We start from the raw sequence: 13827 nt of genomic DNA, 5'->3' as shown, positions 1-13827 counted from the left end.
TAAGGGTAGTTCAAAAAACAAACAAACAAATGGATTTTAAACATACAAAAAGAAGTTACGCTTTGGCCACTTTGAGAAATCCAAAACTTTCAGCTCTTGTACTGATAACAAAATCCAAGTCTAAAAACACACTATGCTGACAAGGCTGTGGAAAACTGAGACTCTTATACATGGCCAATGGGATGGCAATTTGGCAGTATCTATCAAATGCATATAACCTTTGACCTGGAGCTTTTACTTCTAGGAATTCACCTTGTAGGTATATTTCTGGAACTAAAATCAATGTTTGGGGATGGTAGAGAAGATGGTAGATGGGGCGGGGATTTTTCACTGTATTTTTTTAATTGTTGAAAAATATAAATGTATTACCTTTGCAAAGAAATCAGTTAATTTACAAAGGAAGCTTTGCGCAGTGGCAGTATCGTAGCCAATGAGGTTTATCCGAGGCGCGATTATTGCTAATTTACAAAGGAAAGCTACTAGCTTTTCTTCTCACCAAAAAATAGTGGTGAGAAATTATATTTTATATATTTTAATAACAAATCATTATTAATAGGATATAACATATCTAAAGCCATCAGTCTTCTCATTATTTTCCTAGGACAATATCACTTAGTGATAGGATGGAATTTGAGCACATAATTTTTGTGCTCCCTCTCTGCCCTTCAAAACAGTCTTCAGGAACTGATGGCTTCTTCTACATAGTTCATGGAAAAAGACAACAGATGCACATAGTTTATGATATAAAATAAGAGTAAGTTTTGTGTCAGTTTCTATGTGTTTTAAAGTAATTTACTGTTATATTTACTATTTCATATTCTTATCAAAATACGGACAGAAACACTTTACTAGTAAAATGTGTCATTTTTCCTAATAAACTTTTTAAGTATTAAAAAAATCATGCTCTTCATACAACATGTGCCCCGTGGTGAAAGAAAACAAACACATTTAGTTCCCTTACGTATTCATTTAGTATTTAACCAAATCTTGACCTAATTTCACACAAGATTTGGCTTCCATTTCTTTCAGTTTTTCAATTTTAATTTCAAATGTGTAGAAGTTTTAATATTAAGATAAATAGAGGTGCCTGTTTTAGAAATAAACAGATACTAAATACTGACTTTATATCTTATACCAAAAATATTCTGTAGAAATTAAAGTGTTAAGTGTAAAAAAATTAATAAGAGCAGAACTAGAATAAAATATTGGTGTGGGGAAACCCTTTAGAAGTGATAGGAATGTGAATAAACTATTAAATACAATATTTGTATTGTTCATCTAGAAATTAAGGCCAATTAGGAGCATTAAAAACAAATAACTGGGAATATTTGTAGCATTTATCAGACAAAGGGTAATATTAGTACATAAAAGAAGATCTTTCAAAGAATGAAAAGAGATAGAAAATCTACTGGAAAACTGGATAAAGAATATCAACAGGAATTTGACAAAAAATGCAAAGAAACCAATAAACAAGAGAAAAGTTCAACCACTAAGTAATAAATGAAATGCAAATTAAAACAGCAATGCTATACCATTACTTGTCTATTATAATGGCTTTTAAAAAAGGTATTTGTCAAAGTTCTGGAAAGTAAGTGCTCCTATATTTTAGCATAAATTCTTACATTTGTAGGGAGTAATTTCATAATTCATACCAAAAAGCAAGACATCTACCCTAAAAACTACAAACATTGCTGAGAGATTAAGGAAAACCTAAGCAAAAAGAGGAATATACCTTGTTCCTCTATTGGAAGGAGTCAATTGAAGGAACCGATTAAAAGTTCCAATACTGTAAAGATATCAGTTCTCTTCAAATAATGTGTAAATTCAATGCAATCCTAAACAAAATTGCAGCAGCTAGTTTTTCATAAAAATTGACATGCCAACTCTAAGATTTATATGGAAGTGCAAAGGGCAAAAATATCCAAGGCAATATTTCGAAAAATAACAAAGTTTAAGAAAGTTTACAAGCAGATATCAATATTTATTATAGTTAATTATGTGTGGTATGGCTGTGAGAAAAAATAGACTACATATATTTAGTTAATTTATGACAATGGTGCCCACTTTAGTTAAGTGGACTGTGGATGATCTTTTCAATAAGTGGTTCCAGGTTTATTGGCTAGAATCTTGACTCCTACTCTATACCATATACAAAAAATCAATTCTAGATTGCTGTATACCTCAGTGTAAAAGGTAAACAATAATTAAGTTTGTGAAAGAAAACACGGGAAAATATCTTGATGATTTTAGGGTGATTATTTCTTAAATAAGATACAAAAAGCACTAGCCATAAAGGAAAAGACTGACAAATTGAACTTCATGCATCAAGAGATATCATTAGGAGAAGAAAGCAAGGAGGCTGGAAGAAGATATTCACAATGCATCCAGTTGACAAAGAAGTTGTATTCAAAGAACTCTGACTTCTATGAGAAAAAGACAGGTAACTATTTTTTCCCCCAATGGGCAAAAGATTTGCACAAGAACTTCACATACACGGATATAAAACGGCTCTAATTATCAGATGCTCACAAATTAAACCACAATGAAGTACCAGTTCACATCCACCAGAATGGCTAAAAGGAAAAAGAATCAAACTACATACTCGTGATGAAGATGTGGGACAACTGGAACTCTCATACCCTGCCGGAGAGAGTGAACTGGTAAACTACAATGGAAAACTGTTTGGTGGTTATTTCCAAAGCCGCACACACACATATCTTATGACCCAGCCATTCTATTTCAAGTGTATCCTAAAGAAATGTGTACATATATGCAGTAAAGGACATGTACATCATAACAGCCTCATACGAGACACAACCCAAATGTCTACCAACAGTAGAATAGATAAACTGTGGTATATTCACACAACAGGATACTATAAAGAGAATAACAAAACAGACTGTGGTACATGCAATAACATAGAAGAGTCTCACAAAAATAATGATGAAGAGAATTCAAACATAACAGCATGTACAGGTACTGTATGATTCCATTTTTATTAATTTCAAAGACAAAACGAATAGAGGTGTTAGATGCCAGAAGAGTGCTTATCCTTGTTTAAGGTTGGTAGCTGGGAAGTTTAATAACTGGGAAGAAACACGAGGGAGACTCCTAGGGTAATGTTCGAATTCTTGATCTGGGTGCTAGTAGCATGGGTATGAAAACTTTAAAAAAATCTGTCAACTTCTATTGTCATTATTTGTGCATTTCTTATTGATGCATTTTTTTCCTTCAGTTTAAAAGATTTCATGAAAATGTTTTTAAAGCCTTAAAAGTATTCATTCCTTCCAATTAATGAGGAAATTAAGGCTCAAAACTATAAATAATATTCCTAAGTTTACCAGTAAGTGAAAAAACTTGGCTTTAAACATTTGGGTTTTCCTGACTCCAAATTCTACTCTTTCCTTTTCTCTTCCCTCCCAAAACGTATGTTCTGCTACCTTTCCAAATTTAACATATTACTTGATAAATGGAGTATTAAAATTCATAGTTTTCAAAAGTTTTCATTTTTGTGAGAACAATCTATACCATTAATTCTCATTGTCACTAATGAGATATACATTTAGATGTCAATTTTAATATGAAATAATATAAATGAAATGTATTTCAATATATTTCAAATATAAACATATTTTAAAAACAAAAAAACTACTGTTTCATATTTGTTAATTCATGACCCTGTTATATGAGACTACAAGATAAATTAGACTGTTTACTGAATAAATTGTTGGATTATGATTAATCCAAAGTCATGATTAAATGATCTTCATATAACCGCAATAAGTAACTTCTGTATTTTGATAGATTTGTCATTCATTTTAAAATGTTCTTTTACTTTTGGTGTAAAAGTTATAATTTTATTTAAAAAATCATAAAGAGATAAACTTCAATTTACAACAATATAAAACTTTGTAACATAAAAAATCAAATAAGCAAAAGAAAAATCAAAATCCAAAACAATATATCTTATATAATCTTATAGACACTCAAGACAAAACCACTGTCATAGATCAATAAGAAAAAGACCAATACTCAAATGAAAAAAAAATGAACAAAGGTCAGAAATACACAATTGATGAAAGAAGAACTATAACTGACCTATAAGTCTATTTTTTTCTATTCTTTTTCAAATTATTTCCTTATTTAGGTTATTACAGAATATTGAGCAGAGTTCTCGGTGTTGTATAGTACCTCTAAGTACTAAACTATAAGTTTACTTATAGTACCTATAAGTCTACTAAACTGTTTCACTTCACTAGGAACTATAGAAGCAAAATTCACAGTGAGGTTCAAATCACCTGATCGATTTGGCAAAGATTTTAAAAATTTTATCTTAGAGTACAAAATGGTCATCATATAACAATAGTTCAGGGAATTGGTCCTTCTCAAACACTGCTGGTAAGCAAGTATGTTGGAACATCCCTGAGGGTTGGGGTTGGGAGTTAATGGGGAAGAGTTTTTGCAGTACATATCCAAATATAAACATATTCTTAGACTAGAAATTCTACTTCTAACAATTTATCTTAAGGTGACAATGATGTATATGTATATTAAACTATGAGAATGTTTGCCACAGCCTCATATACAGATGCAAAACATTTGAAATAGCTTACATGCTCACCAAAAGGGTACAGGTTGAAAATTATGGGACATCCATCCAGTGAAATACTCTGCAGCTACTTAAAAAGTGCTGTAGATAAATACTCAGTGATATGGAAAAATGTACGCTGTATCAAAAGTGTAACAGTTGCAATTTCTGGGTAATAGATTACCTTTTCTTAGTTGCGTTTTTAATTTTTCTGCAATGAATATGTAATGCTTTTTAAGAAGAAAATGACTATTTTATATAAGTACACAAGTATACTTCTACAGAAACAGAGTATTTGTGTAGTACTTACAATGTACCCAGCATTATTCTAAGTGTTTTTGATATCTCAATAACATGTAGTGATAACAACTCTATGATGTAGGTACTACTATTGTCCCCACTTTACACATGAAAAGCTGACACAGAGAGGCTGAGTGACCTGCCTAAGGTCACACAGCCAATAAGTGGTAACTGAACCAGGATCTGAACACAATAAATGAAATTTAGAAGCACATGCCCTTAACCACTGTACTATTTTGCCTCCCCTTCTCTTTACTATATGACTTTGAAAAAACATACGGATATGAGTACAACAGAAAGTCTGCTTTCTTTCATAGTATTTCCTGAAATAAATTCCTTTAGTTACTGATTGGATCTTACTACAATTTCTTCATTACTTTGAAAACACGTGGGATGATAAAGTCCTATTGCCCTTGCAACTATCAAATTCAACTTCCAAAACTACCACTCGATGTGTTATTTTCTCTCTTAAATCATAAGACTGAGTCTCAATTTTCTCCAAATTCTTCACTTACCTTTGAAAAAAACAGCTTTCAACAATTTGACATTATCTACCGTTCTTCACATCTTTCTATTACAAAACTCCATTTTGGTGGAAATGGTGATTTCATTGTTCTTGTTATGCCCCTTGACTTTTCTTCCTTCTGTTCCACTGTCATCATCTACTCTGCCATTAAAATGTCTTCTTTTCCTTCAATAAACTATCCCTTTTCCTAACTGACACATATAAAAGCCTTCTCCATCCTTCATGTTTTGGGTAATTAAAGTGCCACCTTCTCAGAGAAGATTGCTTGATCCCTCTGAATGGAAATAATTATTCTTTCTAATAAATTCTGCAGCATTTATTATCTATGCTACTTCATCAGACTCTGTCACTTATTGCTTTCTTTCTTTACTGTTCTTTCAACTTGTATCTTTCTCTCTTACCTCTCCCCAAAAGCTTGAATACACACACACACACAGCCAACCACACATCATACACACACACACAGCCACAACTGAATTTATATATTTGTATACCCTTACCACCTTCCCTTACATGGTATAACGTTTGTTAAATGAACAATCACACAAACCAATCAATCATTTGCTAATAGAACACAGAAGAGAGAAGGCAAAGCTGACGAATAAAAGCAGAGCTCTCTTCAAAGTACTTATGTTCTCACATAGGTTGCATTTCTAACTCTTCTTGTTTTAGTCTATGTGTGAATGCCCCAGCTCACTAGAACAGCAAGAATAGGTCTCGCCTGGCAGCTGCTGTGGTAAAATGTGATTTGGGGAACACAGGAGTATGAAAGGGTAGGATCTGGTAAGTCAAGAGGATTAATGGAAAGATGTAGAAGACAATTCTTGACATTTCCTTGTTAGCTATGTTGATGCTATGGATTCTGGAGCTAGAAACAAGACTATATTTACATTAATCACAGCACTCACAAGAACATTCAATTAATTCAGTGACGACATACCTAGTAACTACTTTTTTTCAGGTCACTCCCCCACATACTTCGATAAGTCTATTGCCTTTTTAGTTGATTCAAGTCACCCACTGCATGGCTAACTATAAACCTTCACTGCCAATACTCACTCACCTTGAAAAAAAGCTAAGTAACAGAGTATTCCGAATGCATCTTAAAAAATACTCTCATGCCAACCAAATTTTTTTTAAACTTCCAAAATGTAGTAATGTCAATTAAATAATTCACGTAGAACATTAACATTATCTTCCTTTGGATAAAATACATTTGGTATGAAATATTTGGAGCCCTCATTTCACCCTGTATATTTTTCTATCTCAATAAATTAAAGCTACTAGAGACCCAGAACTTAGGAAAGATAGTCTCAGGCACAAAACTCAATTATTTTTTACAAGTGGTCTCATGGTAAAATATCCCTCACTAGGAGGTCATTTATTTTCTTTCCCTCTGGAAATTTAATACAAGAATAATGAATATAAAACTGAAAAATACATTATGGTTATATGCCACCAGACATTTTAAAATTATAAATCCATATACAATTTTAAAGTGACCAATTACAATTCATTTTTAGGACAGTTACCCCTCCCCCCCCATGCCCCCATGGTATAACTCTTGGGATTTGACTTTATAAGTAAGTGGATTTTCTTTTTAAAGTATGTGGCTATTACTTACAATGTTTAAGGATCTATATTTCCTATATTGCTTCTAGTTTTAAGTGAAAGTAACAGGGAAGTCTCTTGTATCGAATCACAGTGTATATTAGTTTCATTGCATAACCACTCCATTACCAGACCTGAATTTTGTTATTGTTGTTGAAGATCTGAAATGCATAATACATGATGAGGTAAGTGAACATTTCTAGGGAGATTTTAAAGTCAGTAAAATTTGATGTACAATAAATAGGTTTGCAGTCCTTGGAGAACTCTGCCCTTATTACCACACTAAACCCACATTGGCTTTTAAATAAACCTTGCTGTTCACAGGCAGTATTCTTGGTCATTAATTTCTTAGTTTGCAGTAAAAGCAACTAACTCCATGGTAAAATAATCCTTAATAATACACATAGCTCATGGAAAATATTTTTTGACTGTTCACCTTGATTCGAACCTCCCCTAAAGTTAGGTAACAAGCCCTATAATGGCACCCAGAGGCATTAGACAAGTAAAGTGAATTGGTGAAATTGATTTGCCCAAACTTCAATAGCTATCATTTATCTTCTAAATGGATTTTTATAGGGATTTACACCCACCTAACTATCCACCTACCCACACACTCTTTACTACATAATGTGATTTTGATCACATACTGTTTAAACCCTAAGGACAATAAAACTCACAAAGAAGTTAAAATGTAATTTTATATGACACACACACACACACACACCCCACGGAATGTGTTGTTACAAATTAACCCCATATTTTTCTTTCTCCCTCTCTTCCAGCCCATACTCATTCTAAAACAAGGAAAGGGCTATTTGATTTTCACACTTTCACATCAGCAGTCTTTGTTCTGATTTGCTTAAAGGCCCTTAGCAGCAGCCTGGCTGATACAGAAAAAGGTCCTTCAGATTCTTAGGAAACATTACTTTTTATCGGGTGTTTTTTTGTTTTGTTCATTAGTTTCATTCGACGAAGATTCATGGGAAACTAAGCCAGGATCTGTCATTTTACCCAAGGAAGAAGAATCATAACAAATTATAATAGTTTAATATTCATTATGATAGTTCTTGAGATGTCAGTTAAAAATAGCTACTTTAATAACAGCATTAAAAAAATCAAAGTCTTCTTTTTTGTTAATTATATATAAATCACTGTATTCCAGAATATGGACATCAGAGGGAAAAAAGGGGGAAAAATACACTGCATAATCACTTATCCTCAATTTTAGAAGTTTCACTTAAAAAACACTTTAAATATAACTTTAAACTTAAATCAGTTAAAATTAAATATAATTTAAAAATCGGTTCCTCAGTTGTACTTGCCACACTTTCAATGCTCAAAATCCACAAAGTATTGGATAGCACAGATAGAGGACAGCGCCATCACTGCAAAAAGTTATATTGGACAGTGCTACAAGCCAAGTTACAGTACTTGCTTCGGGACTAATGCATCTAAGAGACTTATTAATCCTCATGATTTCTTTTTAAAGCAGAACAAAATATTTTAGAAAATAATTAATCCAGGAGTGTTCAAATACATAAACACATTTGATAGTTTTGCTGACATGACAACGGACTGCTGTTTATCATCTCAACATTTTCTGGCTAGAACGTGTGCTGTTTTCCAAAACTCATTCCTTTAAAGAAAGAAATTCAGCACGTTGAAAAGGAGTCCTACCTCTGCCCTCTTCTGAATGAAATCACTTTATTATGATGTTTCAAAATATCAAGATTAAAAAGTATTTTTATAACAAATGATATAATCTGCCTAACTCACATTTCCATTTTCTCTGTATAGTAGTCTACATTGTTGCAAATTGGTACATTATAGTTGTTTATACCAGTGAAGTAAATGCATATTGCATTACTCATGAAATGAAGCATGGCTAACAATGAAGAAAATCATTGTCCCTGGGAGTTTTAATCTTACCGATAAATAAAATAATAATATGATATAGAATAGTTACTCCTGGAAATGGTGATACTTAAGGAAGGTGTTTAGTGGTTCTGAACATAAAAATGGGAGGATGTATCACTGGCATATGGTCAGATGAAGCTTTACTAGGTATGCAGATAATATGAGGAAAGAGAATAAAACTTGAAGGCTGGTGGGTCCCTTCGTGTGGTGAGAGGAGAAAAGAGCACAGAAAGGAATCTGAAGACAAGAAAATTTGATTTCTTTGGAGAAAATGAGAAACCTGGTCAGAAGTTAGGGCCAAAACAATTAAGTTTTCTGCCAGGATTTTTGCTGTAAGCCCATTTCAACAAGGGTCCAGGGTAGCGGGCAGCAAACTATGCCTCACAGTCTGAGAGCTAAGAAAGTTTTATACATTTTAAATAACTGACAAAAAGTCAAAAGACACATGATAGATGAAAATTAAATGAAATTAAATCAAATTCAAATTTGTGTCCACGAATAAAATATTATTGGGACCTGATGATGAAATAAAATTCATATTTTAAGGCAAGACAAGAAAAATTTTAACATAAAAATTTTCTCTGCCCATTTGGTCCTCCTCTCTCCCCTCTAGTGTTCACTGTGCATCTGAATTATGCGTTAACCAGACCTCCCCAATGACAGAAATACCTGCTCAACCATGAAGGTCAATTTTCCTTTTTTTTTTTTGGTGCCAGCCATGTAACTCCTTAGAAGATAACATTCCTTTCTCAATCCTGTAAGGTGTCACGATGAACCACCACTTGCCTTGTCTGTACAGACATCTTTGTTGAACTTTATGTTCAAAGCCAAGATACCATTTCCCTTGAGGACAGTAATTACTGTAGAACAGACTGGGTCACATGACCTGGGGAGATACTGGCCTACACCTAATTAAGTTCTTACCTTCAATACTTACTTTCGACTGTATTACTATTACTAGCTATAGTAGCTGTATTCTGCCTATTTTACAGGATCATTGTTTCTTGTTTTACCAAACGTGTGACTGAGCCTCCGATGAAAATAATAATGACTTAGCAACTTGAAACGACTGACTCAACATACAGCTCTAAAAGATCAATCACTGCAATAGTGTAACTCTAGATATGGGAAGAAGCAACAAGAGGAAACCATTTTTTGGACCACAAGAGACTAGTAAAACAGGTGGTCCAGAGGCTGTTGGCTACTATTAACAGGACCTAGTCCAGCAATTGCACATTGAGTGGCCTATCAACGAAATGCTCACCTGACCTGGGAATAAGCATTCCTAGCACCGAGGGATAAATTGGTTTTGAAACGCCTCCTAAAACTTGGTTGAAATTAAGACCGAAAGAGAGGAGATTGTAAAATAAAGAATGCTGCCAACCATCCAGTTCTACAAGAATCAGGTCATCAGCCACTGCAGTCGCTGACCTACAGTACACCCTGAAAGGGATTCAGGGTGAAGATCAGGATGATGCATTTGGGGGAAGCTGGCAGAAATGGCCCTCAGACAGTTAGATACTTTCAGGAGAAAGTCTGATGAACCCAGTTTCTTGCATCTTCCCATACTTAGAAAAGCACTAAAACCATTAACTAAGATATCTGGTCCTTGTGAACAGTAGTAACCTTCTACCAAGATGTGTGCTTGAACGTATGCACCCCTCCATCAAAATCACATGTATACTGGCTCTCCCCCTTACCTCTTTGGAATCATTCTCTGAACTGTCTGAAGGACTGTCTCCCGAGCTTTAATCCTCAGGTTGGCGCGAATAAAATCTTTCATTTCTTTCTTAGACTATTGATTAATTTTTCATCGACGCTGGCCAAACCCATTTGTTTCCATATTGCCTATGGCTGCTTTTGCACTATGAGAGCAGCATTGAATAGCTGCTGCCGAGATCTTATGGCCAGCAAAGTTTAAAATATTGACTCTCTGCACCTTTACAGAGTTTGTTGACCCCTGCTCCAGAGGTACAAGGAGTTGTGGCTCAACCTCCAGTACTTCTAACCTCTAGTACTTTTCCCTGCCTGTCTCCCAGAGGTGCTTCAAGGGATGGATTGGTGAGGGAGATGCTTGGGGTTCAACGTATATAAAAAACCACTTAAAAAACATAGCATCCAGGGAATTCCCTGGCAGTCCAATGGTTAGGACTCCGCTCTTTCACTGCTGAGGGCCCAGGTTCAATCCCTGGTCAGGGAACTAATATCCTGCAAGCTGTGCAGCACCACCAAAAAACAAAAAATAAAAATAAAAGCATAGCCTCCATTAATTCATGTCTCCTCAGCAAATGCTTCATCTAACTTTGAATTATGAAGACAGCGACCTCCACTGGAAATGATTAAAAAATCCACAATTCTCCGGGCTTGTTGTTGAGGAAGTTTGTGGCCAGTAAGTGCAAATGTCTGATTTGGCTTGGCCATCCAGCGGGGAGCAGCTAGCTGAAGGCTGTAATGGCAGTCAGCTGAAATTTGGAAGCTGAATATTGCATGAGGTAAATGCTTAGCAAGATGGAATTGGCTATATTATTAATTTTAAATTCCTTTCATTTGCTTATGTGACTCGAAACAAAGCAAAAAGAAAATGGAATAAAGAACTGAAAAAATGGAAATGATGTATCAAAATAAAAGTCAGACAGAGAAATTTTTAAAAATGTTGTTATTATATCCTGTAAGATACCTTAGCCTTGATAAGCATTGCACTGCCCTGGTCACCATGCTTGCCACTAGCTACATGTGGCTACTGAGCACCTGGAAGGTGGCTATTTGCAGTAGACACAGGGAGTAAGTGTAAAATACACAGCGGATTTCAAAGACTTATTAGTACAACAAAAAGAATGCAAAATATCTTAATATTTTCATATTGATTACAATGTAAAAATGATACCATTTTACATACATGGAGTTAAATAAAATATATTACTAAAATTAATTTCACCCATTTATTTATACTACTTAATGTGACTACTAGAACATGTAAAATCACATACGTGGCTTGTGTTTTATTGGTGTTGGACAGCACTGGTATAGAATAATGTTAGGCATCTAGAAATGGCAGAAAACTATTAAATGAAAGTTAATCCATAAATGTAAAATAAGGCATGTGACTTTTAGTAAATCTACTAAATTCTCCTTATTTTAACATAAAGTAAGAGGTAAAGTATTTTTATGGATAGAAAATTAATTTCTTCTTGCCTCTAGGGACTGTCTTCCAACCATGGTGTGCCTGGAAACCAGAGCTGTACAGCTTCGTTTGCGCATCACTGGTTGTCCTAACATTTTGGTCTCCAGACTGCATACCATGCAACTCTACTCTTTACCAACTTCTTGTCTGAGGGGGAGGGTACTGAACAAAAGACCAGCTATACATGGATAATGTTACTGTCACCTAAGAGAAAGGGAAAAGGAGAGAGGAGAGAGATATAGACCAGGGGTTCATTCCGGGATTTCAGATGGGGAAGCGTGGTGGTGGCTTCCCGTGCAGTAGAGCTGAGCAGATAAACCAGGGGAGGAAAGAGTGAGAGAGGCATGTGTCTGGGAAAGGAAAGTGAGTCAGGAGGTTTGAATCCATACTGCAGGGGGTGGGGGGAGGACAACAGAAGAAAGTCAGGGGACCCAGGTTCTAATACCACCTCTGCCTCTATTTGTATATTCTGGGGTCGTTTAACGAATATCTTGGGAACTCCATTTCCTCAAATGAAAAATGCAGTGATTGGCTTAGACTGGCTCTGAGGTGCCCTCTCTAGCTTGAATGGTCTATGAATAAATTTCGTCTCTGGCAGAGAACAGAGAGGTGTACACAGCACTGAGTGTGTCAGTGAGTTTAAAGGAGACTGTGTCGGTCTGGCACCTGGATGTGCACGAACATAAAAGATGTTCTCTGAGGGTTTATTAGAAGCCTCTGATATAGGCCTAAAATGTGGAAAATCCCATGACAATGGGATACCTTGTCACCCAAAGCAGATGTAAGCTTAATTTTCCTCACAGTAAGATAATCAGAGCAATTTTGGATACAGGCTGAACACAATCAACTGCTATGGTGCTTCAGTCATCTATTTACAGGATATAAACATCTTTCCTCCAAAGCTGGGATTCCTGCCAGATAACCTGTGTAATGGATCTAGTGCAATGACCGACACCAAATGGCCAAGAATTTTGTCCAGCCCAAGGGCTTTTCTGGTGCAGGAGGTGTATTTCCTGGCTCTGGCCAGGGTTGCAGCTACATTCTTGATGATTTGACAACATTTTAGGCACTGGTTTCCAACAGAGAGCTGAGACACAGTCATTCTCAGGCCTTGGAAGCTACCACTTTCAGGATCGAGTTAGGGAAATCCACAGTATCTCAAGTCCTGAGATACAGAAGGGAAACAAAGTTTTGGGGTATCAGGACCCTGCCGGTGAACTTAAAGGGAAAGAAACGCTCCTTTGAAAGGCAAACTCAGAACTTGCTCTTAACTTCTTTATTTCTGATTCATTCCCCAGAGGCTGCATGTGAAACAGAAACGCTTCTGAGACACACACACAGCTGCCTCTTAGAGTTCCTCTCCTGAATGAATGTTTTTTATTTTTTCATTGTGATGAGTCTCTTAAAACACAGATAGGGACTTCCCTGGTGGTCCAGTTGTTAAGACTCTGCACTCCCAATGCAGGGGGCCTGGGTCTGATTCCTGATCAGGGAACTAGATCCCACATGCCTCAACTAAAGAGCCCGCATGCCGCAACTAAGACCCCACATGCCACAACTAAAGAGCACGCATGCTGCAACTAAAGAGACCACATGCCACAACTAAAAGATTCTGCATGTGTCAATGAAGCTGCCGTGTGCTGCAACTAAGACCCAGCACAGCCAAATAAATAAATATTAAAAGAAATAACAACAGATCCTGTG

General features: G+C 35.5%; 1 protein-coding gene and 1 non-coding gene across 6 annotated transcripts in view; one reads left to right on the top strand and one right to left on the bottom strand.

Moving 5' to 3' along the window:
* DMD (dystrophin) overlaps positions 1-13827 on the bottom strand; it is a 1940210-nt gene that overhangs the window by 711416 nt on the left and 1214967 nt on the right. The window lies entirely within an intron of this gene.
* On the top strand, positions 402-543 carry LOC130842811 (U4 spliceosomal RNA). The gene has a single exon (XR_009050585.1). It is a non-coding gene; the product is annotated as a U4 spliceosomal RNA (small nuclear RNA).

This window comes from Hippopotamus amphibius, chromosome X (assembly GCF_030028045.1).
Source record: "Hippopotamus amphibius kiboko isolate mHipAmp2 chromosome X, mHipAmp2.hap2, whole genome shotgun sequence".
In the NCBI taxonomy this organism is placed as follows: Eukaryota; Metazoa; Chordata; class Mammalia; order Artiodactyla; family Hippopotamidae; genus Hippopotamus; species Hippopotamus amphibius.
This window is presented reverse-complemented; position numbering and strand designations above follow the sequence as displayed.